The sequence below is a fragment of the Cervus elaphus genome, chromosome 26 (assembly GCF_910594005.1).
Source record: "Cervus elaphus chromosome 26, mCerEla1.1, whole genome shotgun sequence".
NCBI classification, from domain to species: Eukaryota; Metazoa; Chordata; class Mammalia; order Artiodactyla; family Cervidae; genus Cervus; species Cervus elaphus.
The window spans coordinates 29,183,723-29,205,330 of record NC_057840.1 but is presented as its reverse complement, the minus strand read 5'-3'; positions in this window follow the sequence as shown (position 1 = coordinate 29,205,330).

Genomic DNA, 21,608 nt, shown 5'->3' with positions numbered 1-21,608 from the left:
ATTCTTTTGACTTACTGTAATAACCAACTGAAAAAGTATATAACTCTTCTCTTTGTCTAAGACTAGCAAGAGGGGCACTCTCCGTCCCTCTTCTGACCTCTGTGTCAGAAGCTTTCTCTGTCCCCTTCTCAGTTCAGGTCACTCAGTTGGGTCCGACTCTTTGCAGCACCAAGGACTGCAGCACGCCAGGCCTCCCTGTCCATCACCAAATCCCGGAGCTTGCTCAAACTCATGTCCGTCGAGTTCAGTGATGCCATCCAACCATCTCATCCTCTGTTGTCCCCTTCTCCTCCTGCCTTCAATCTTTCCTAGAATCAGGGTGTTTTCCAATGAGTCAGTTCTTCACATCAGGTAGCCAAAGTATTGGAGTTTCAGCTTTAGCATAAGTCCTTCCAATGAATATTCAGGACTGATTTCCTTTAGGATGGACTGGCTGGATCTCCTTGCAGTCCAAGGGACTCTCAAGAGTCTTCTCCAACACCACAGTTCAAAAGCATCAATTTTTCCGCACTCTGCTTTCTTTATGGTCCAACTCTCACATCCATACATGACAACATACATGGAATTGCAGGCATACATTGCAGGCATACATGGAAAAACAATAGCTTGACTAGACAGACCTTTGTTGGCAAAGTAATGTCTCTGCTTTCTAATATGCTCTCTAGGTTGGTCATAGCTTTTCTTCCAAGGAGCAAGCATCTTTTAATTTCATGGCTGCAGTCACCATCAGCAGTGATTTGGATCCCAAAAAAATCTCTCAATTTTTCCATTGTTTCCCCATCTATTTGCCATGAAGTGATGGGACTGAATGCCATGATCTTCATCTTTTGAATGTTGAGTTTTAAGCCAGCTTTTTCACACTCGTCTTTCACTTTCCTCAAGACGCTCTTTAGTTCTTCTTCACTTTCTGCCATAAGGGTGGTATCATCTGCATATCTGAGGTTATTGATATTTCGTCCAGCAATCTTGATTCCAGCTTGTGCTTCATCCAGCCTGGCATTTCACATGATGTACTCTGCATATAAGTTAAATAAGCAGGGTGACAATATATAGCCTTGACGTACTCCTTTCCCTGGAAATGTCTGGAAAAGGTCCCTGGAAAGGACTGGAAAAGGTCAGTTTTCATTCTGATCCCAAAGAAGGGCAGTACCAAAGAATGTTCAAATTACCACACAATTGCATTCATCTCACATGCTAGCAAAGTAATGCTCAAAATTCTCCAAGCCAGGCTTCAACAGTATGTGAACCGTGAAATTCCAGATGTTCAAGCTGGATTTAGAAAAGGCAGAGAAACCAAAGATCAAATTGCCAACACCCATTGGATCATAGAAAAAGCAAAAAGTTCCAGAAAAACATCTACTTCTGCTTTATTGATTACACCAAAGCCTTTGACTGTGTGGATCATGACAAACCGTGGGAAATTCTGAAAGAGATGGGAATACCAGACCACCTGACCTGCCTCATGAGAAATCTGTATGCAGGTCAAGTAGCAACAGTTAGAACTGGACATGGAAAAACAGACTGGTTCTAAATTGGGAAAGGAGTAAGTCAAGACCATCTGCTTTTATACATTAATAAAACTGCTACACAAAAACTCTTGAGTGATCAAGCCTGGTCCCTGGTCCTGAAGCTAAATCTTCTTCTTCGGAGATCACGAATCCATCATTCACCATAAGCTATCAGGATCTTCCTGATCCAAGGATTGAATCCACATCTCTGTCCCAGGGATTGTCTTCTGCATTGCAGGCAGATTCTTTATCGCTTGAGCCATCAGGGACACCCCTTATGATTCTAAAGACAATTGAATATGCCCAGAGCTTTCAAGCGATGTATGTCATTTTATTTGTGAATATAGAGATTTTTATTTTGATGAAAAAATTAAATAATAAGGGTCCCTTCTCCTGGGGGTCTGTGGGGAGGACCCAGGCTTCTGGGCATGTACTATCATTGCTTGCTAAGGAGGCAATCCCAGGCCAGGCTTCAGAGGACCTGTTGCCACTGGGCTGAAAGCCCGCACTCTGACATGATTAATATCTGATGTTCTGTCAGCATTTGGGGGTTGTTACAGCCATGCCAGCCTCTGCCGTTAAGAATCGCTAAACCTATCACTTTTACAAGGCAGCAAAAAAAAAAAAATCCCCACTTATTATATTTTAGTGCAGGGTGCTTGTCAGACTTTTCTGCCTAAAGCACACTTTGTGCTTGAACTTGGATCCACAATTTTATAGCCTGTCCTTTCCCCCACACAATTTCCTGATTAGTTCTGGGTGATCCTAATTCTTACTTTGTTTTTTTCCAAGGAAGCAATAAAATATTTTCTGTCCAATGTTAGTGAGCAGTAAACAGCATAGTTTTCATTAAATTTGTGAGAAAATAAATGTTTGGCAGCCCAGTTGTTGAGAAAATTAGGTTGTGAATATCAGAAAAGCTAACGACCCAGTCAGAGACTGACTCATTCTTTCATTGGTTCTCTCCCAGCAGCCAGAGGGCTTTAGGTGTTTGTAAAGGTCTGTAAGCAGCACACTTGCTATGACCTTTCTGATGGAGGTTACAGAATCAGAAGCACCGTGACTCATTTATCAGGCAATCTGAACTATTAGGTCCGATTTTCTGAGTTCTGCCGGCTGAATTCGCCTCTGCTAAATTTAACCCCAGCTTAATGGTTTGTTGATCTTCTCCTTTCAACAGAGCTCAGTCACTGTGGGAATTACCAAAAACTTCACTTTTTGACACCAAAATTAGAAAGATTAATTAGAAGTTAATTCTTTAATAAGTATCTTAATAACTTGGAAAAGATGAGATACACAGTATTCCATTTTGGCTCCCATGTTCAATTTTCCTTTAAGATTTTCATTGCAGCAGATAATAAATTCTAAAATATATACTGACTGATGTGTATTTCTGTGTTTTTCATTTCACAGTTCTTGAAAGTCTGGGGGAAATAAGGCTGCTTATGGAGGAAGGACAGGACAAAGATCAATGTAGAAAGAGGTCTAAAAACTTTAAGCCATGTAATCACTGTAATCAACAACTCACTATTCAAGTTACCTGAAATATGTTTTTAGCACCCTTACCTCTCCCATGTCCTGAAAGGAAGCTCCTTCTTTTATGTAAAACCAAATACAAAACAAATATGTATTTTTTTTTTCTTTTTGCTTAACAAAGATACTGTTTCAGCAGAAAGGGCAGATTTGGAACCAATAAACTTTGTCTAGTTTTGGCTTTGCCAAGAATTCACTATATAACCTTGGACAAGTCGATGTAACACTTCTGAGCTGCAGAATCCTCATCCTGTAAGTGAAATGGTTTTCTTGGGTGACCTCCACGAGAATGTTTTTAGGCAAACAGTTATGTTCTTCATTCCTTGGGTTGCAATTTACATGAACCTGGATAGCTTATTTTCATGTTAATATTTTTTGCATGTGTAGACAACTCTCAGAATTACTAACTAATCATTCTTTGACTTGATATGATAGTAATTTGTTTTGATTATATTGATTATAGTAAGTGCCATTCCTTTTTCATGATTAAGATAAAAACACATCCTTTGCCTCCATTCTATATTTTGAAGCTATATTTCTCAACCTTTTAATCTCATAAGTCTAGGAATGAATTGCTAAGAAATGCAAAAACACAAAAACAAAACAGCAAAATCAAACACATAATTAAACAAAAATGAATAAATACATAAGTAAAGGATAAATCCAGAGGCTAAAAAATGCAAAGCTAGATTTAGATAAATTTAGCAAGGAACTGTGATTTAAATTACCCACAACATGACATCAATTGAAGACAAGGTTTTGTGAAAAGTGTTTCATTCCCTAGCTATTTTGCCCTTTTATTAAAATCCCTTTGCCTTAGCAGTTGGCTTCATTATTTCAGCATCCTCTTCACCTGTATGTGTCTTGTTGGTATTCAATCGCTAAGTCATGTCCGACTCTTTGGACTCCACTGACTACCGCATGCCAGGTTTCCCTGTCCTTCACCATCTCCCAGAGTTTGCTCAAATCATGTCCATTGAGTTGGTGATGCCATCCAACCATCTCATCCTCTGTCGCCTGTTCTCTTGTCCTCAATCTTTCCCAGCATCAGGGTCTTTCCCAACGTGTTGGCTCTTCACATCAGGTGGCCAAAGTATTGTTTCTTAAGATGCTCTTTATCTGAGTGTCTTGAGGGACATTTTAGAAAGAACTGAAGATGACTTTCAGCAGCCTTCAACCAGTATATGTGGCTATTGACCCATTTCTGTGAAGGAGACCACAATATACTACTACAAATTATGCCATTTTGGCATATTGATTTTTTTTTTCAGCTAAAGGCAGTTGAGAAATATCAGACACAAGAAGAATTCACTGCCCTCTTCATGTCTGCCTGAAAACAGAATCTAAATACCCTACCCACAACCATGTGAGATGAGGAGACTCTTATCACTGAGAATGGAGAGTCATACTGAGATTAGTCTGCATAACCAAACCTTACTAAAATAATCTTCCATTCACTTCCACCATATACTTCCTAGTCATTTTCTCACAATTCATCATCCCTGGAAGCCCAAACCCCTTTCATTTATCTAGTCACATCTCCATAAGGCACTGCCCTTTTTAAAAAAAGTATATAAGTCCCTGAGTCTGTTTCTTTTGGTTTCTATTTCTTTACTGTGATACCCCATGTGCACATACAATTAAACAAATGTTAATAAAAGTTGTATGTTTTTCCTTCTGTTAACCTGTATTTTGTCATTTTAATTCATAGGCCCCAGCTACTGAATTTGAAAATAGAGGAAAATGTTTTATTTTTTCCCTCCCTACATCTGAAATCCACCTACCTGCCAGGAGAAGGCCAACCCTCTGATAGCAAGCCCTAACTGTGACCTTTTAAAGAGGAAGAAGAAATGAATCTGTATTGTTGCAATGGCAGAAGAAATTCAGGAAGGTGGAATGCAATGATTCCAGATGGAATTGGCTCGCAGAGAAGTTTCATGATTGGAAAGTTGTCACCTCCTTTGGTAACTACATCCTTGTTTCAGTGTAGACTTTGATTTTCTGACTGTTTTCCTTTTTGTATTTGTAGTCTGATAATGCTTTCCAGCAATTGCATATTTGCTTCAGATGTCTTTGAAGCAACTCTGCTTTATTTAAGAAACCTTAGTCTATTTACTGTAGTTTCTTATATATAAAGCTAAGGTTTTAAAGAAAAGTGTTTTAAAAAAAGTCTAAAACATGGCACATATTGTTTGTAAATGTATAGTGTTTTGCCATATAATTTTCTATGATTTTCAAGGGCCAGAAACCAAGCCGAATGTGATTTAAGTATCTTTTTGTGTACAATAATCTCCTCTAATGTATCACGCTTAGAGAAATTTATGTTAATTTAACCAGTGCTTATCTTTGGAGGAACTTTAGCATTTAGTGACCATCATTATGGCTGTATCCTTAATTCTGTTTCATTCATTTATTAAAAACATCTATTTAATAGTTAAAATATGACAGACACTGCCAGTGCTGAGAATACAAAGATAAAAATCCTGAGTTCTTGACTTTGACTCCTTCAATTGGTTAATATGGAATTATTTGCTGAAAATTAGGTCAAGTGCTTATGAAATCTCTTAATTTTTACTATGTGAATGACATAGCTTGTTTGCATGCAAATATGGACCCAGAAGGTTCTTTTGTCATAAGGAATAAAAATAGGTCAAAGTATATTCATCCATTACACTGCTGCGGCTGCTGCTGCTGCTAAGTCGCTTCAGTCGAGTCTGACTCTGTGCAACCTTGTAGACGGCAGCCCACCAGGCTCCTCCGTCCCTGGGATTCTCCAGGCAAGAACACTGGAGTGGGTTGCCATTTCCTTCTCCAATACATGAAAGTGAAAAGTGAAGTGAAGTCACTCAGTCGTGTCCGACTCTTTGCGACCCCATGGACTGTAGCCTACCAACTTCTTCCGTCCATGGGTTTTTCCAGGCAAGAGTACTGGAGTGGGGTGCCAGTGCTTTCTCCATCTATTACACTGGCTTACCATTAAAGATTGATTCCAATAAGAGCAACCAATACATATATGAATAGGTTGATTCAATATTTCAATATCTAGGAATGTATAAATTCTTAAATATCGTTTAAAATTACTTTTAGTTCTTCTTAAAACTGTTTTCTTAATGCTTAATTTCCTGGTCACAAGAAACTGATCACATACCTTTAAATTAGAAAAAAATTGAGTGTGCATGTGTGCGTCCATACATGCCTGTGTTAGTGTGTGTTGCATCCTCACATATAGTCCAACGGACTTCTAGTTCTGTCTTTTATTGACCAGAGCTTCTATTTGACTTTAAATTGCTTATTTTTATCTTTTTATAGATCAGAAACAAGAACAGACTGTGCATATAGTTGTTCTAAATTTTGATACATTCTTTTAAGTGGAAATTAAAAATAATATCTATCAAATACACCTGCCTTCTAAATTATCCACATTTCTAAGTGATTTTAGGATTCTGGCTTCACCGTACGCTTACTTTTAAATTTTGATTAGTACATTTTTTAAGCCTTCTGAATGTGTGTAAAGGGAATTTCTAAAAACCTAAATGTTTAGCTAGAAGTTAAGAGATCTTATGAAAGAATGAATGTTTTCATACTATTTTTTTCGCATGTCTGTCTTTCCTCTCTTGTATAAAGTTTGGGTTATATGTTGTGTCCTTATTTCATAAAAGAGACATTTCCCTAAAAAGAAAAAGCTTTCTATTCTTTACTCACCATTCAGTTCAGATCAAACTCGACCAGGGACATAGATTGGAGATCCTTGCTTTGGTTCAAAGCTGAAAATATGCACTTTTAAGATCTCTCCCTACAATGTGATTCTGATACAGATATAAGAACCCCTGGTGTCATGAAAGAAAATTGCTATAGGTTGATTTATTGAAATACAAATCCATACCAGGTAAAAGGAGAAGGAAGGTAGGTAGTGCTGAGAATAAAGCAAAGACATATCCTTCTGAAGCAAGAGTGGGGCTTTTCTGACCCTCAGAGACAAGGAAATTTGGCTGAACCCCAGCCTTGAGCATTTGAGAATTTAGAGCCCTTCTCACCAAGTCAGTAACTTTTGACATACTTTTTTCCTTGTGTTTTCCTCTAGACTTTTTCCTACTAGTGTTTTAAAATATACTGCATTAGTAGAAAAGATATAGTAAGGTTCACAGGTCAGGAGATGGTTGCCATGGCAAAGACAGTTACTCTCAGTTCCCGAGAGAAAGAGTCATGTGAAGCCATAGAGGCCGCTTGGGGAATCATTAAGGTCAGCATGAGGCAAAGTGGGGGTCATGTGAGCAAGGGTCTTTACTGGGGTTTCTGCAAGAAAGAACAGGTGAGGGAGGGTAAGCAGGCTTAAAATTGGCTAGTTGAGCAATTTCAGTGGGCTCTGGGGCTCAGGAACTATCTCTAGTTGTCTGGTAACTGACACTGGGGCGAGAGAGCAGGTGGATAGTGTCCCAGAGTGTGAGAGTCTGATAATCAGGGTGGCTGGGCTTGTGGGCTCTGCTTTGGTTGGTTCGCATTTGAGAAGTCTGCTTCTGTGCTGGTCTTAGTCGCTCAGTCATATCTGACTCTTTGTGACCCTGTGGACTTTACCCCACCAGGCTCCTCTGTCCATGGGGATTCTCCAGGCAAGAATACTGGAATGGGTTGCCATGCCCTCCTCCAGGGGATCTTCCCAACCCAGGGATCAAACCCAGGTCTCCCACATTGCAGGCGGGTTTTTTGCTGTGTGTCACCAGGGAAGCCCCAAGTTGTTGACTATCTCTAGGAATTGACTAATTCTGAGAGGGTCCAAAATACCCCAGATGTTAGAGCATCAGAATACTGAAAACAAAAGGTCAGTTAATACAACTAGGTCCAACTTCCTATCTTGGGACTTCCACTTTAAGACCTGAACCAAAAGTTTAGATATCCCTTTCATCAGTTCCCACAAACGTCCTCATCACACCAAGAATTTTGTTAGTTTAGGCCTTAACGTGTGGATGGAAAGTTATAAGGAATTATAAGCAATTGTCTTTTTCTAGCTCCTCCTCTGTCCAGTGTAAACAACGATTTCTCACTCCTTCCCTCCAGCAGGGCAAATTCTTACCTTTAGGCCATCCAAAGTCTTAGTTTCGACCACAATTGGGATTTTGAATAATTTTCTGAGCACTGGTAGACCTCTTCTCCTTATGATAAATGCTTCTGTCAACTGCTAAGAAAATAAAAATTCCCTATCTCTTACTGATAACATCAAAACATATATACACATCACACTGATAAGATGGATGGAGAACTGAAAATAACAAATGCAAGAAGTGATTTTGAATTAACTACAAAATTGAAGTGAAGGTGCAGAATGTGGTGCTGTTGACTCCTAAGTAACAGTTTAGGCAGCAGTGTTGCTAAACATATCATGACTTTGCTCCCTGAGACAGGGTGTGATCTGTGAACTTTTGTAGGAGGAATTTACTGTTGTGTGCTTATATTATTATAATGCAGGCTTCCCTTGTAGCTCAGTTGGTAAAGAGTCTGCCTGCAGTACAAGAGACCTGGGTTTAATTCCTGGGTCAGGAAAATCCCCTGGAGAAGGAAATGGCAACCTAGTCCAGTATTCTTGCCTGGAGAATCCCATGGACAGATGAGCCTGGCAGGCTACAGTCCATGGGGTCCCAAGAGTCGGACACGACTTACCGACTAAACCATAGAGTTGGGCACGACTAAGCGACGAACACTATTATAATGCAATTTGTGTTACTAATTTGGGGGAATCGAGGACGGGTTGCTGGACAACATGAGCATATAAATCTTGCCTGGTGTGTGTGTGCGTGTGGGCTAAATGACTTCAGTCATGTCTTCATTGCAACCCTATGAACTGTAGCCCATCAGGCTCCTCTGTCCATGGAATTTCCAGGCAAGAATACTCAAGCTGGTTGCCAGGCCCTCCTCAGAGGATCTTCCCAACCCAGGGATTGAACCCAGGTCTCCTGCACTGCAGGTGAATTCCTCACCCTCTGAGACAACTGGGAAGCCCACCAGGTGTTTAGTGATCTTTGTAATTCTGTACTACATGTGACCCTGGTTATTCTGGGCCAAGCAAAAACCATAAAACAATTTCTGAGTACTTTTATTTAAAGATATATCTGCAGATATCCTGATGACTGGTAAAACATTGCCTCTGGGTGCCTGTGAAAGTGTTTCTAGAAGAGATTTAGCTTTTGACCTGGTAGATGGAATAAAGATCATACTCCCATGTGAGTTTGAATTGGAGCAGTACACTGTGGTCCTTCCGGCCTCCCCCACAACCCGCCGCGCCCCACCCCTGCCACAATGTGCTCAGCCTGCCTTTTGTCTGTGGAGAAAATGTAGCCAAAGAATAATTTTAATTAGAGAAGTGAAAAAGTACATGAAGGAAAACAGTCAAAGGAGACCAAATATTAAAATTTAGTTCTTAAGCAAAGTCAAGAACTTTTAGTTTATTTTCAAGGGCTATAGATGATATTCTGAGCCATATCCTGTCTTATATCTATAAGAGCTGTCTTATAGATATTGAAACCCCCGCCAGGTGGTAGAAGTTAACTACGCGATAATCAGACTGTACTCATAAGCTACCACAAGTCTAAGAACTGGCCTCAAGGAAATGGGAACAGACCCTGGACCTGAGGACTAGCTGTACTTAAAACAATCAAAATGATGCAGGACAGACCACCAATGACCAATTTCAAGATGACTGTCAGAGCTGACTGTGTTATTTCTGCCTATAATCCCCTCCTTCTGTCTATAAAAACTCTTGCCCCCGATTGTCATCGGGGTGGGGGGGCAGTGTCAGGCTTTGGGCAGGTGTCCCTGGCATCCAAAATAAAGCAAATTTTCCTTTCCACCAAACTCACATTTTTATCACCGTTTGATCAGTGAGCAGAGAGACCCCACTTTTGGTTACAAACTGACATCATCCACTCCTTTGGGGGCTTGAAAAAAATCAGAAAGGCAGGCAGGCGACTTTGGTCTCCAAGCTGGGACAACCAGTATTCCCAGTTCTCAGGCTTTTGGACTCAAACTGGATTATACCCCCAGCTTTCCCAGTTCCCTGTTGGTTGTGATTCTCTGCAGAATCTGAGTCAGATACGAGTAACCAGGAGCGAGGATCCCTGGTCCATGGAATAAAAGCTGTGCCATTTTTCCGCTGTGGTCTCTTGGACCTGACAGAGGCTCACAATCTCCTCTGAGACATGGAAATAACATCTGGATCACAGGACCTCATGAACTACTCTGAAGAATGTATTTTAAAGTGTTTAGCCTCAAGTTTAGTGCTGTTGGCAGTTACTGCTCTTTGGCTAAATTAATCTCAAGTGCAATTACAACCTAAATCTCAGCATAGTCATTACTTTCATTTGTCTACAACTGATTGACAGGCACAATATTTGTTACAACATTCACATATCCTAAGGACAAAAGAAATTGGACAGAGATTTACATTTGAGATACATGTTGGCTCGTGTTCTCGTCAGCTGCAAACTTTTTGAGCTGAACTGGACGGGCAATCAAGCCTGATGGTACAAGATGCTCCTCCTGGGGGAACCAGGGTTGCTGATTGTGGCTCAGCCTTCTTCATCATCAGATAAGTGGTGCTTCAAGGAACTGGAGAGAGACAGGGTGCAGAGTGGGGCCATGAAGAGCCCTTGATGAAGAGCTGCGCGTACTCTCTGATTTGCATTCAAAGAAGCAAGAATTTACTGCCCAGGCATCTTGATGTTGCCATAGCTGCTTTCCACTTATTTCCAAGTTATTGTTAAATGTGTATTAAGCTCCTACAGTGCATGGAACTCAGAAAATAAAGGAAAACCCTGTTGTAGGGCAGCTTTTACTACCGGGCCCTTCTTTTTCTTTTAAACCAAAGTTTAGGATTACCCACCAATAGAAAGGATGCTAAAATAGGTAGCTAATAGGATACTTCTGGACCTGCCTTGATTATTCTGCATATAAAAACAAGTTATACTTAATAACTAAAATTATCAGTATATTTGTGGCTAATCACTACAGTCAGGATGTGGAACAGACTGGAAAGCAGAGGGTTAAACAGTCCCCATAACTCACGTTCTGTTAGTTCTGAGAGACTGAATATAGAAGCAGACAATGGCCAGGCCACAGACAAAGACATAACATTGACCCAAAACCTGCAGCAACCTGCCTAGGAAAACCAACCCCTTATCACCAGCAAGCCATGCAGGAAGACCACGCCTGCTGTAAGTCACACTTGGAGGAAGCCAGATTTCTAGCTCTAGATTTGTAGCTCTAGTGACAGGCCATAAAGCTAAACAATGACTTCTATAACAATTAGCCCCAAATGGCCAGGACATGATAAATAATTGACAGCTTTCCTCATTTTTACTGCCATGTTCAACTCAGGACTAACTAGAGAAAGCCAGATATGTACCCTACTGATCATAGAGCACATATATACTTATCCCACCTATAGCTAACCAATCACAGAGCATGTCTACTTATTCCATCTATAGATTCTCTGTGCAAACAACCTCCAATACAGGCACACGTGAAGTCTTCCATTTTTTTCCCACTATGAAGCACATCCCTACTCCTTTGCCTGCCTTGAGTTTCTACCAAAGCACAGGTGATGATGGCTGATACTTTTGTAATGGCAAGTTCAGAATAGCCTTATTTGATTGATCTTCATGTATTTTCATTAGTTCTAAGGACAAGAGGGCTGAGTTTGGAAGGATCATTAACAAATCCTTCCCCCTACCCCCCACCTGCCTCTGGGGAGAACTCAGAGACTGCCAAGGATGGCCGATGGTATCTGGGCTCTAAGTGGACAGCCCACTGTGTTTGCATGCAAGTGGGTGAACATAGAGACCTGAGCGTGTGCCGGCAATCAAACTTCACATCTTAGCAATGAACCAGAGGAACTGGATATAGAAATGGCAAAAACAAAATAGCACAGCCCCTCCAGGATTCTGAGAGGATTAAGTTGGAAAGCCAATAGCTTGCAAAGAACCACAAAATACAAGCTGAGCAGTACTTTCAAGTGTTCGATGCACTGCTGTGAAATCTCAAAACACTACTGACTAGAGCAATTTTATGACAATATTTTTCTAACTTTTAAACTGTTTTTGACATAGCCTTGAAATTCATTTAAAAGGATTTTCCCCTACCTTAAACACATCAAAGCAGGGCCGCAGGCAGAGGAATAACTCAGTCCTATGAAAGTCAATTTGCAAAAGGTAAACTCGCAGAGTGAAAGTACCTCATCAGAAGACATGAAACACAATCAAAGCGACTAACAACAGAGCGTTTTCACTCCGTTTCACTTACCAAAACTAATTGTAAACAGGACACAATTGTGATTGAGACCTTTAAGCTGTAGAATGGATCTTCCTTACCTAACTTTCGGTGCTAATTGAGCTGTTTCTCCACTCACTTGATTGCTTCATATTTGTACATTATTAGCTTCAAAGGTCATCACTGCAATGTGGGGAGCCCCAATGGGGTTTTAGAAATCTGGAGACTCCCACTTACCGCCTTAGGTTGGTGGTTCTTAACCGTGACAGTTCATTATAGGCAGCCCACCTCAGACCAATTAAATCATAACCTCTCAGTACATTTTTAAAAAGAGCTCCCCTGGTGATTCTAATGTGAACAGAGCGTTGGAAAAACACTCTCCTTGAAGAGGCAAGATTTCCTTGACAGTAAGTGTCACCTTGAATTGCATTCACTTTGTTTGAGGGTTGTCAAAATTTAATAAAAGAATTTTGTCTTGTTGCTTTAAAGTGATAGTACCATAGACATTACAAACTGGACTCTCTGGAACCTTACCTGGCTTGTCAATACTCTCTGTCCTAGGATCCAAGAGTGGTTGGGGGAGGGGGGGGTGACTGACTTGGAATAATAGGATGTGGAAGGCAGATTCATGAATTACTTCTCTGTTGCATCAATTTTCAATGTGAAAATGATCAGATACCTAGTATAGGAGGCAAAGTGTTGAAGAATGATCATATGCCAAGTTGGTTGTCTGAATGGCCGGTGATGACACGGTATCCCAGGCTGGCTTATCTTCTCTCACCATTGTCAGTGACCACCCAAAGGACGTGGGACCTGCAGATGCAGTGGCATCTTTGCACTGAAGAATTTAGAGAAAGCCTCAGGAAACTGATTTAGAGACCTGGGATCTGCACTTACTGTGCCTCCTAATCTCAGACTTGGAAGCAGAGATATCACCAAGTGACTGTTTATGAAGGACTTAGTTTTCTAGAATTCACGAGATCACAAATGAAGTACCTTCAGGACAGAGTAAATCATAACAGTGTGAGTAGACTGTTAAAAACCTTTAGTACCCAGACAATTAGGGGAGGAAAGCTAGAGTGCCTGCTCCTTCACTAATCCTCCCCTGTAGCGGCAGGGGGTCTGGCCTTCAAGCTCCATTGCCTGGAAATTTCCTTGAACAGACATGTCTGGTGACAGCATTTTAAGCCTCCTGAGAAGTGAGTAACTTAGAAAGGACCCTGCATTCTTGATTTACTTAGCATATATTTTTGTAGAAATGACTGCTTTTGATTATCTCTTAGTTTCTACCACCCCCTTTGATTGTCAGAGCTACTTTCCCTATTAAATGAGTATGGATTTCCTTAACATTTGAAAAGACAGAAAATATTCTCCTTGTCCTTGAACTTCTAATTAGTCTAGGAGAAAAGAGTTTCAGGATAATATGTGCCCTCCCCCTCATGGTCCTAGTGGTAAGGAACTCGCCTGCAATGCACGAGACACAGGTTTGATCCTTGATTCAGGAAGATCCCCTGGAGAAGGCAATAGCAACCCACTCCAGTATTTTTGCTGGAGAATCCCATGGACAGAGAAGCCTGGCAGGCTGCAGTCCATGGGGTTGCAAAGAGTCAGACAGGACTTGGCAACTAAACAAAAACAACACCACCCTCACTCAAGGTATAGAAGTGCCTCAAAGATAATGTTTTGTGTATGATGTCTTTCAGAGCAGGAGAGGTACCCTGGCAGCCCGAATCATGCCTTTATTGCTTACAGTAACTGAGGACTACTCTTGCAAAAGTGCAAAGATGTTCTATGAGTAAAATCCCTTCAACTTAACTGCTGCTTTTTACATTCAGCAGATTTTCAATTACATTTACTAGTGGAACAAGGGGTATAAATATGTGAAACCATAAAGAATATTATAGTTAAAGATTTTTAGAGTTTTCAGATGTTTTTAATAGGCTTTATTTCTTAAATTAGTTTTAACTTCACAGCAAAATTGAGCGTAAGCTACAAAGATTTCCCATATACTCTCTGCCCCCACACACCCATAGCCTCTTCCATTATCAACATCACCTACCAGACGGGTGTACTTCTTAGAACTGGTGAACCTGTATTGGCACATCATTGTCATCCAAAATTCATAGTTTGCATTAGGTTTCTCTATTTTAAAAACTAATTTTTATTGGAATATATTTTCTTTACAACATATTGCTGATTTTTACTGTACTGCAGAGTGAATCAATTATACATATAGATATACATATATCCCTCTTTTTTGGATTTCCATCTCATTTAGATCACCACAGAACACTGAGTACAGTTTCCTGTGCCATACAGTAGGTTCTTATTAGTGATCTGTTTTATACATGATATCAACGGTGTACATGAATCCACCTGCCAATGCAGGAGAAACAAGAGACACGGGTTCAATCCCTGGGTGGAGAAGATCCCCTGCAGTAGGAAATGGCAATTCACTCCAGTATTTTTGCCTGGAGAATTCCACAGAGAGAGGAGACTTGGACGCTACAGTTTAGGGGGTCATAAAGAGCTAGACACAAGTGAGTCACCCAGCACACGCTTGAACATCAATCCCTGTTTTCCAATTCATCCCACTCCCCTCCCCCCTTGGTATCCACACGTTTGTTCTCTACACCTGTTTCATTGTTTATGCTTTGCAAGTAAGATCATCTATACCATATTTTCAGATTCAGATTCACTCTCTTTTTTGGAAAAAAATTTTTTAAATTAATTACTTAATTAATTAATTAATTTATGGCTGTGCTGGGTCTTCATTGCTATGTGGGCTTTTATTTAGTTGCAGTGAGCGGGGGCTACTCTTGTCGTGGTGTGCAGACTGCTCATGTGCAGTAGCTTCTCTTGTTGTGGAGCACAGGCCCTAGAGTGCTTGGGTTTCAGTAATTGTGGCACTCAGGCTTAGTTGCCCCTAGCATTTGGGATCCTCCTGGATCAGGAATTGAACCCGTGTCTCCTTCATTGGCAGGTGGATTCTACCACTGAGCCACCGGGGAAGTCCCAGGTTCACTCTTGATGTTGTACATTCTGTCGGTTTAGAGAAATGTATAATGACATGTGTCCACCATGATGGTATCATACAGAATAGTTTCACTGCCCTAAAAGTCTGTGGTGCTCTACCTATTCATCTCTCCCCAACCCCTTAAAGTTAATTAATAAACCCAATAACTCTTCTTACCAAACATTTCCAAAGCTGTGTTAATTTAATCAAAAATATTGTGTAAGTGTTGTCAAGTCCCATGCATGGATCCAGGCACTGGATATGTAGCAATAAACAAAGGAGCTCAAGATCCATTCTCTTCAATAAAAATTAATTTAAAAAATCCATTATCTCCTGAATCTTAGATTTTAGAGAGATAGAAACAATCAACAGGCATTCGAATAACACAAATTTGAAAAGGAATTTGTGTTGTGAAGGAGACAGAACGGTAACGTATTAGACATTGATGGGGGCGGCTACAGGGCTCCTCTATAAAGGACTGTGGGCAGTTGCTTTATTGCACCTGAAGGGGGCGCATTTGAGCTGATAACTAACCTTGAGAAAGACAGCCATTCAGAGACTGGGAGGAGAGTGTGGCATAGAGCAAAAACAAATTTTATTTTTCCCCTATAAAGAAATAAACTGGGGCATTTGAGAAATGGAAAGAAGTCCTTTGTGCCAAGGTGTATAGTGAGTTACCTGGAGAAAGGCAGGAGAAGAGGCAGAGAGGCAGATGGGGCCGGACTGTGTGAGGCTGAAAGCACTGAGGTTTCTTCCCAAGTGAAATGAGAAGGCACTGTAGGTTGTGAAAAGGGAGAGTGCATTTTATGAAAATCACACGAGCTGCTTTGTGAAGACATTGTGGAGACTTTGTGGCGAGAGGAGTGAGGCAGAGTTGGAAGCTACAAGATGGGTTAGGAGCTATTGCAGGGGGCTAGGTGAGAGGTGGCTGTGTCTTGAATGATGGTGATTGCAGTGGACACGGAGTGAAATGAACAAGGAGGTAGAGACAGCAACTTGACGACTGGTATTGAGATTTACAGGACAGGAACGAATAAGAAAGGAACAGGCATTTTTTTGTTTGTTTTCTTTTGTTGTATGAGTGTGTGTGGTGGATTCAATAGTTGTGTTAGACCTGTTTAGGGCTTCTCAGGTGGCGCTAGTGGTAAAGAACCCGCCTGCCAAAGCAGGAGGCATAAGAGACTCAGGTCGTATTCCTGGGTCAGGAAGATCCCCTGGAGAAGGCAATGGCTACCCACTCCAGTATTCTTGCCTGGAAAATTCCATGGCAGAGGAGCCTCGCAGGCTACAGTCTATGGGGTTGCAAAGAATTGGACATGACTGAAGACAACTTAGTATGCATGCACAGACCTGTTAAGTTCGGAAAGTCCATCGGTATGATCATGCTGAATCAGCAATTGGATGGAAAAGATTTTTAGTGAAACAGTGGAAACAGCGGCTGACTTTATTTTTTTGGGCTCCAAAATCACTGCAGATGGTGATTGCAGTTATGAAATTAAAAGACGCTTGCTATTTGGAAGGAAAGTTATGACCAAACTAGACAGCATATTAAAAAGCAGAGACATCGTTTTGCCAACAATGGTACTTCTTGTCAAGGCTATGGTTTTTCCAGTGGTCATGTTTGGATGTGAGAGTTGGACAATAAAGGAAGCTGAGCGCCGAAGAATTGGTGCTTTTGAACTGTAGTGTTGGAGAAGACTCTTGAGAGTCCCTTGGACTGCAAGGAGATCCAACCAGTCCATCCTAAAGGAGATCAGTCCTGGGTGTTCATTGAAAGGAATGATGGTGAAACTGAAACTCCAATCCTTTGGCCACTGGATGCGAAGAGTTGACTCATTTGAAAAGACCCTGATGCTGGGAAAGATTGAGGGCAGGAGAAGAAGGGGGCAACAGAGGATGAGATGGTTGGATGGCATCACCGACTCAATGGACATGAGTTTGGGTAAACTCCGAGAGTTGGTGATGGACAGGGAGGCCTGGAGTGCCTCAAGTTCATGGGGTCACAAAGAGTCGGACACAACTGAGCAACTGAACTGAACTGAGAAAGAGACTGGGCTGAGGATGTGGATCTGGGAGTCATCAGGGAATACATTGTATGTAAAGTCAAGGAACAGGCTGAGATCATCTAAAGGAAAAAAATGCAGGTAGGAAAGAAGTGAGCCTGCCCTGGGCCATGGCAGCGGAGGGGGAGATGCTACAATGCCTGAAAAGATGGCCAGAGCGGAAGCAACATGTCATTTCCATGGAAAGGACATCAGCTAGATGGGAGCAGATTGAAGAGGAAAAGGGAGGTGGAGGCAGTAAACATTTCCAAAAGTCTTACTGTGAAGGGCAGAGAGAAATGAGCAGTTAGCTGGAGGTGGATGTGAAGTCAAAGGAAGATTTATTTATTTACTTTTATGATAAAGCTACCAGAGCCTGTTTTGTGGCTGACAATTGTGAGGTCAACCCTCCAAGGCTAGTGTCAGACAGTAAAATCCAGAGACTTAGTTGTATCTTCCTCCAACCCCCACATCCAGCAGGGTTAATTATTCTCTTGTCTCAAAATGATACAAATAAACTTACTTACAAAACAGAAAGAGACTCAGTTCAGTTCAGTTCAGTCACTCAGTCCTGTCTGACTCTTTGTGACCCCATGAATTGCAGCACGCCAGGCCTCCCTGTCCATCACCAACTCCCGGAGTTTACTCAAACTCATGTCCATGGAGTCGGTGAAGCCATCCAACCATCTCATCCTCTGTCGTCCCCTTTCTCCTCCTGCCCGGGACCTAGGAAATGAATTTATGGCTGTGGGGGGAAAGGGTAGTTAGAGAGTGTGGGAAGGTCATGTGCCCACTGCTATATTTAAAATGGATAACCAATGAGGACCTACTGCATGGCACAGGGAACTCAGCTCAATGTTATGTGGCTGCCTGGATGGGAGAGAAGTTTGGGGGAGGGTGGATACATGTGCATGAAAAGCTGAGTCCCTGTCCTGTTCAGCTGAAACTACCACAACATTAACTGCCTGTACACTAATACAAAATGCTTTTGGTATTAAGAAAAATAAAAACAAAAATTTAAAAAACAGACAAAAAATTATTCTCTTGTCTCTACTCCCATAGAGTTTGCTTAATAATATTTGTTACATTTTACTATGGTAAATTATGTAAATGTCTGTCTCCCCAGCAGACTGTACCTTCCTTGGAAGAACAGGTCTCCTTTATTGTCGACCCTCACGTTCTTTACGAGGCGCCTTCTGCGTGTGATCTCAGAACCTCTTCACAATAGCCCTTTCTGGGAGACATAAGCTTCTCAATTTAGGAGATGAAGAAATCCAGGCTCAGACAGGCTGAGTCACTGACAGACAATAATGGGGGTGGTGAGTCGGGGCTGAGATGCCTGACTCTAAACCGCATGCTTCTCGTCGCTGCACCACTCCAGTGTCTTTTATTATGTCTTCTGAGTCAGGCACGTGCTAACCAGAAATTCCATGATGGTGAATGAAGTCAAATAAAGGTCCAGGAATAAACCTTAAGAGCCTGCTATTCGATACTCTCTTATTCTCTTGCCTTTGATAATATATTGCACTTGCTGATCTGGAGGGAATATCTGAGATTATTCATATCTCCACCTCACAGAGAAGGCTGGCAGGCTACAGTCCATGGGGTCGCAGAGCCAGACGTGACTGGTGCGTGCACGCACACACACACACCTGGTCCCTGCACTGGAATCCCACAGCAAGTCTTGATGTGGAGAAAGGCAGGAACAGGGGTGCTGTTGTTGGAGGGCAGCTGAGTGGCAGCTGCTTGTGACTAGGTGGCTGGGAGGGGCAGCTGGAAGCTGAGAACCTTTGGCTGAGTAAGTGAAGGTGATTTGCTGCAATTAGACAATGGCACAAAGTCAGAGAATTTAATTCTTTTTTTGCTTAATATCAAAATGATGTTTATTTCCTTTTGTTTGGAGGTTTTCCTTCTCTGGTGTCCTTTGCCAAATTCATCACATAATTAAGGTAACCTCAGGCAATTTGCTTGGGGAAAGAAACAGAAGCTTTCATTTTAGGAGCTTTGGTACTTTATCTCACTCATCAAATGTGCTCCTGTGTTTCGTGTGAATTTAATGTAGAAACGCGATTTTGTTCAGTTGCCAGAAAGGTAGTCACTGAGTCGAGCCAAATACTTGTTGTAGCTGCAGGAAACCCATCCATTGTACATTATCTGTGTCAACAGTTTTCTATATAATTTGGAGACCACCAAATAATTGCTATTTTTAGGAATTCTCAAGTAACTGAGCTCCCAGGATGTGAACGTAGACTTCAATCATCATAATGATAGGATTTAATTAAATGCCAATCATTCATTCAGAAAGTCCACAATATTTACCTACTCTGTACTCAGCTATTATGTTAAGAACTATGGGATTTCCCAGGCAAGAATACTGGAGTGGGTTGCCATTCCCTTCTCCAGGGGATCCTCTTGACCCAGGGATTGAATCCGGGTCCCTTGCATCGCTGGCAGATTCTTTACATCTGAGCCTCCAGGGAAGCCCCAGTGATACCCTAGTGTCTCCCAAATTTATATCTTCTCTCTGGACCATTCTCCTGAATACACGCTTGTACATTCAACTACTTGCTTGATATGTCCACTTAGATGTCTAACAGATATTTCACACTTTACAAGTTCAAAACTGACATCCTGACACTTCCTCCCTCCTCAACATTATCTACCCATAGACTTCCTCATCTCAGCTGATAACAACTCTGTTCTTCCAGATGCTAAGGTCAAAAAACTTGAGTGTCCTTAACTCTTTTAATAGACATATCTATGTCTAGTTTATAGGAACTATTATTGTATATAACTTCCAATCATAGTAGGGAACCAACAACTTCTCACATCCTCACGATTTCCATCCTTGTCCAAACCATGTGACACCTCTTGTGTGGATAATTGTAATAGCCTCTTGATTGGTCATCATGCCTTCATCCCTGCCTCTTTACATCCATGCTGAATATACTGCTGAGTGATCCTTTCAAAACAGAGGCTTGGTAGCAAACCTCTTAAGCTCAAAACCCTATGTGTGTGTGCCAAGTTGTTTTAGTCATGTCTGACTCTTTATGACCCCATGGACTCTAGCCCACCAGGCTGCTCTGTCTGTAAAATTCTCCAGGCAAGAATACTGAAGTCGGTAACCACTCCCTTCTCCAGAGGATCTTCCCAACCCAGGGATCTAACCCAGGTCTCCTACACTGTAGGCAGATTCTTTACTATCTAAGCTACCAGGGAAGTCCACCTCCCCTCAAGGGCAAGGGCAAACTGGCTTAAATCTTTGCCAAGTTTAACAGGCTGCAAAAGTCGGAAGGTTTTCTCTAAAGCTCTTGGATCCAGCAGGATCTTACATTCTGGGGCCACTTGGTTCCCTGCTGAGTGGTCCTAAGCTGCCTCTGCCCGACATTGTACGAGCTCTAATGAGGACCTCTCTTCTTTCTGTAGCTTCCTCAGGAAAACTTTTCTTAGGGATGGATGTGTACACATTACCATATTTAAAATGGATAACCAACAAGGACCAACTGTATAGCTCAGGGTACTTCTGCTCAATGTTATGTGGCAGACTGGGAGGGGAGTTTGGGGGAGAACGGATACATATATATTTATGGCTGAATCTCCTTGCCGTCCACCTGATACTATCACAACATTGTTAACTGGCTATACTCCAATACAAAATAAAAAGGTTTTTTATGACCCAGCAATCCCACTTCTGGGCATACACACTGAGGAAACCAGATCTGAAAGAGACACATGCACCCCAATGTTCATCACAGCACTGTTTATAATAGCCAGGACATGGAAGCAACCTAGATGCCCATCAGCAGACGAATGGATAAGGAAGCTGTGGTACATATATACCGTGGAATATTACTCAGCCATTAAAAAGAATGTATTCGAATCAGTTCTAATGAGATGGATGAAACTGGAGCCCATTATACAGAGTGACGTAAGCCAGAAAGATAAAGACCAATACAGTATACTAATGCATATATATGGAATTAAGAAAGATGGTAACGATAACCCTATATGCAAAACCGAAAAAGAGACACAGATGTACAGAACAGATTTTGGACTCTGTGGGAGAAGGTGAGGGTGCGATGTTTCAAGAGAACAGCATCGAAACATGTATATTATCTATAGTGAAACAGATCACCAGCCCAGGCTGGATGCATGAGACAAGTGCTCGGGGCTGGTGCACTGGGAAGACCCAGAGGAATCGGGTGGAGAGGGAGGTGGGAGGGGGGATCGGGATGGGGAATACATGCAAATCCA